A 5,709-nucleotide genomic window follows, 5' to 3' on the forward strand; every position below is an offset into this window, starting at 1 on the left:
TTTCTAAAGTAAAGTCAAATATAAAACTAGCACAATTACCCACTAGTACTAAATGTTCATACAAAATTGGCAAAAGTTCCCACATGTACATTTTTCATATATTTACCACATGTTCTCATTTCCACAGTTACAATCATAGTATCAAACATAGTCATCAATCACTCAAATGGTATAATAATAATAAAATGCATTATCAATATTGTCCTTGTATTCCCCCTTATTTCTTCTGATATGAAATCTATGGGCCAACAATTGAAAGGGCTCGTCTATGTGGTGAGACTACCTAAAGCCTTAATTATATCGTGAGAAATTACCGGGTCAGGTTACCTTACTCACTTATAAACACGGTTTCTTTTAAATCTCACACTATGGGGCATTATACCCAAAACTAGCTCTACCCAAAACTCCAGGTAGACTAGTGGGATTAAGTCTCTTAATAGGAACATTACTATAGTACCCTACAAGGTAAGTAGCAGTTATAATCCTTAGGATTATCAGTTAAAAGCAAAGTATCATATGAATTTTGCACAACCGCTAGCTCCTTCACTAAGGCAAACTTCCGCCATATAATCATGCTTACGAGAAAATGCATTTCAATAACTCTCATATATGTGATTCACAATTATCCCACATACTCATTAATTTTCTTGCTCAACAAGTATCAAGAATCATCATATTTCAATCATGCCTCATGCATTAATTTTTTATATGACCACATAAATCACATTAGCATAATATAAAAACTCAACATGGTCGTATATAATTCATCACCATACATAATCCATAATTTATAATCAAGAGTATGCATATCATCATCAACCCTCAATCTCATTACTTAAATCATGTCATAATTAACTTGGTCACAAATTATAGGATCTCAACAAAGTCACATATACATTACAAATAATAATTTTGATTTATATATATATATATATATACATATTCATTTGTTTCATAAATATAAATAATTAATTAACACAAAAATATATAAAATAAATTTTTCCTGATTACCTCAATCTTTAAAAAGTTAAATGTTATTTCTCAAATTATAATATTTTTAAAACTTGAATGGTGTCAAGAAAAATTTATCTTTAAAATTGGCTCCTGCCGGTGACTCACAAGCGCTTTGTTTCTTTTGTTTTGCTCGTTTGTTACACGAATGAAAAAAGAAGAAAGGGAAATGAAGTAGAAATAGGTGTGTTGTTTTTTGTTAAAAAAGAAACTGTGCCTCCCACAATCCACTTTCTCTTTCCTCTTTCCTTTTTTTTAATTATATATATTAAACTCACACACGCGCCTACGGATCCGCCCCCTTCTTATTTTTTTATTCCTTTTCCAACTTCTTGCTTCTTTCTTTCTGTTAATAATGTTATTATTTTTATTTTTTTAAAAAAAATCATAACTTAAAATATTATTTTAAATTAAATCTAATAATAATATTTTAATTAAAATTATTTATATTTAAGTATTCCTCTAAAATTACTCATTTACCCTTGATTAACTTAATTAATCTTGGGTTATATTTTTGGGATGTTATATATCACAATCAGCAACTAACTTAAATCCAAATTAGAAGTAGAATAAGAACATCGGATGGGTTAGGGTGAGACTGAGCGGGAAAACTCATAAAAAGCATTCGGTGTTGTATATGTACTGAGAACTTTAGGCTCATGAGGGGGTATTTAGACCATTAAGTTTAGCTGGGACATTCATTATTTGGCGAGTGGTAGCGAGGATAAGGTGATTCATGTGTGGGAAATGTAGGAGTGTGAGCTCATGTCATTTACAGAAGAGGAAGCAAATCTCACTCCATTTCATCCATTACTACTCGCTTCTTTAGTCGCCCAAGAGGGGGCAGTAAAGGAGGAGGCAACAACCAAGAAAAAAGGGCAAACCTAGGAATCAAAAAGATAAGAAGCTTCAAGAGGACATTCATGCGCTGGAGATTGTGTTCTCCCTTTCTGATAAACCCTTCTACACTTTCATAGATTCTAAAGAATGACAATGGATGATTTTCTTTTTTTAAAAAAATAAGGGGCATTTTAATAATTTAATATAAAAACATATTTAAAATATAGATTTGGAACTTGGGGGTAATTTTATATTTCATGAGACCTTACAGTAATTAGGATCCCTATGAGGGATCTATGAGTGATTTTCCCTTTTTTTCTACTAATATATAATAATGTGTATAAGGGCTCACATAACCATTAAAGTTCTTATCATCAAGAGTGAGAGTCTAATTAGGTTGAAAAGTCTTTATATATATAAAACCTGTTTTTTAAGCCTGGTCCTAAATATTTGTATAATAGGATAAGTGTTTTTAAAACAAATAGATGGAAAAGAAATAAATTTATAATATTAAAATTTGTATTTATAGATTAAACATTAATTCATAAATTATATCAATACAACTATTATGAGTGCAAATTAAACCTTGGATGTTATCTCGAGGAAGGAAATTCCAATACTTTTAAACAAGTGAGGCAATGTTAAAAGCCAATAGGTTTAGCAAAAATGACTTAGGTTAACACTTGTTAATTTTTTAAGAAAAATTAAAAAAGGGCTGGACCTCACCCCCAAAGGCTTAGTTAATAAGGGCGATAAAAATGACCTATTTGCCTCCTTTATCCATTTTTTTTGTTTATTTTTAAGTTGGGTCTTTACTTTCTTTTCTTTTATTTTCCTGTTTTGGATAAAGAAAGCTTGAGAATAACCAGGACCAATTACAATGGTTTAGACACAAAAGCGCATGAGCTCATCTCCTTGATGAAAAAATCATTACAACAAGGAGGCACCTCTCAAAGCCTAAGCTAGGCTCCTATTTTCTAATAACCTAAAAAGGACAGCTTTCCATGCAAAGCCCATTTTGACAACTTAAGGTTAGCATTAGTTGGGTATTCAAATTTCAACCTTTGTATATGTATCAATTTAATTGAAAGATGTGTAACCATCACTCTCAATATCTTGAGAGAGATATCCTCGACTTTTAATAGAGCCTACTCTTTATACTTAAAAAAATAAAGAAAGAAAAAAAGAAAGTAGAAACTACAATTTCAATGGAGTGTTATGTGTGAAAACATCATCTTTGATTTATGACTTTAAAAATTGTTTTCAATTGTTTTTAGAAAATATTGTTTGGGTGAGTTTTTGTATTTAAATTATTTTTAAAATTATTTTATTTTTTATTTTTAAAAATAAAAAACATCTTAAAATTATTTTTGTTTTGTTTTTAAAACACACTAAAATTAAATATTGAAAACTATCCCATCAATTTTCACCGCTACCACTTGATGTCACCCAACAATGTCAACCTCCATCACTAACTAATACTAGTTCATTTTATGTCACCATTAATCATCACCATTTGCCACTACCGTTAGCTAATTACTATTAGCCATTGCCAATTAACTATCTCTAGCCATCATTTATTATAGTCACTACTAGCTCCGATCAACAACCATCAACAGGCTATCACCATTGGTCTCTGTTGTTGACCACCACAAGTCACTGTTGTTGGTAATCCTATCACCATTATTAGCCAATTGCCACCATTAGCTATTATTGGCTATCTTGGCTAACAACCTTTATTAGTCATTTTCAACTATTGCAATAGACTATTATTATTAATCATCAATAACTATTATTCTCAATTGATTTGTTTTAAGAAAATTACGTTACGAATACCCATCCACAAAATGATTTATCTAAGAAAAATATTGTGCACACCTGCAAAATTTTATTCTTTATTTTTTCTGTTTCTTTGGAAACAATTTAAAAAGATGAAAATTACCACACCAAAAATTTTGGTTGATCAATCATGAGAGAATTGTAACTCCCACAAATTGTCACTCCTTTCGATCTTATTTATAAAACACATTTTAAAAGTAATTTTTGGTCCAAAATAAAGGACATTTTACAATAATTAAACTATTTTTTTAATTTCATCCCTTCTTAATTAACGTAAAAGTATTCAATATAGTTGTATTATTATTTAAAGTTAAGGATAAAAATAAAAGTGCATTTCACTTTTTTATGATATCAAGAAAAATTTTTTTATTAATATGCGAAAAATGATTGAAAGTGTCATGTAATAAAGACAAAAAAGAGTATAATTTATCATTAAAATAGTTTAAATTAAGCTTATGGAGTTCAAATGCCATTTAATTTTTGCTTGATTTCGAATAAAAAATGGATCAAATCAATGTAAAGTATATTTAAATACTTCATGGATGAGTACATGTCACATCGGTTTTTCTTGATGGTGTGATGTGAATAACGGCAAATAATGAAATAAAGTAACATGATGCGTGTGTGTGTGTTTGTGATGTGAGGGGAGAATAAAATAGAAGAGACGTGATGAAGTTAGAAGAAAACGTGGAGGGTAGTTTAAGATTCTGATCATTTTAACAAATAAAATGAAAAAGGAAAAGGAAAAATAGACGGACACATGCAAACGGACACACGGCAAAGCGAGGCACGCAGCATCAGCATGAAATGGAGACCGTATGACAAGGACTGATACATGGGCGACAAAGCGAATCCTGCAAACTCACTCGAATTCAAAATTCCAGTCCTGACGACACCTTAAACCCCCCCTCCATGTCCATTGTCCTAAAACGACAACCTCCGCACATCCCAAAATACAATCACTCACACAGTAAATATTCAATGGTGCAAATGAAACAATACTAAATACCCAAAAGTTGGCAATAATTATACACACATACTATTATCCAAAATAAATAAAAGGTATTACCAAAAGGACTTCGGTCCCTTGCCTCATATGCCTCTTCTGTCTCTATTGAAACTATTACCTATATAGTGTTAATAAAAAGTTGGATACAACTATTCAATAATTAAAATACACTAAATTAAGCATATATAAGTCAATTCAATATATAGGCATGCAAAGTAGACAATTAAAACAAGTCAATAATTATCAATATCATGCATGATTATTAACCTTTCTTTACGTCCTCCTATTACCTCTAACTAAATCTATGATCTTATAGAACAAATAGGGCTACATTTGTATGAAATGACTAACCCAAGCTCACTAATTATAAAAGGCATCTTACACTACTACATAAAAAGGTTTTGGTGACGTTTAAAATTTTAATTTTGTGGCGTTTGTAAAATGTTATAAATCTCAATGCTATTAAAATCCTTAAGTGGCGTTTCATTAATTAATAAAATATCACAAAAAACTAGCACAACAATAGCGTTTCTTTAAATAAAAAAATGCTACCTCTCAAAATTATTTTTTCAAACAATAAAAGGAAAAAGGTGGCGTTTCTTCTAATAAACGCCACCTCTCTTTCTTCTTCTTTTTTTTTAAATTAGCAAGCATAAATTTATATATATATATATATATAATATTTCATATATTCATCAATTTATATACATAAATTTTTTAATAAATATATAACTAAGTTATACAATAATTTTTATCTATACAATTATCATAACTAAATGATTAATTTTGCATTATATAAAAATTCAACAAATTTAGTGAGATCATAAAAAAACAATCATGAGAATACCTCAAATACTTCTCTTGCATGTTTATTGAATCTGTCAAAAATTTGAATCAAAGTGAGAGTGACAATATATTCAAGATTATATGTATATATATATATATTTGCAGAGGTAAAAATATAAAATTAACTTGCCTTTATATTGAACTTTTAGCGAATAGCAACATGG

The sequence above is a fragment of the Prosopis cineraria genome, unplaced genomic scaffold, assembly GCF_029017545.1.
Source record: "Prosopis cineraria cultivar Desert tree isolate PC_DT_omini unplaced genomic scaffold, ASM2901754v1 PC4, whole genome shotgun sequence".
Taxonomy (NCBI): Eukaryota; Viridiplantae; Streptophyta; class Magnoliopsida; order Fabales; family Fabaceae; genus Prosopis; species Prosopis cineraria.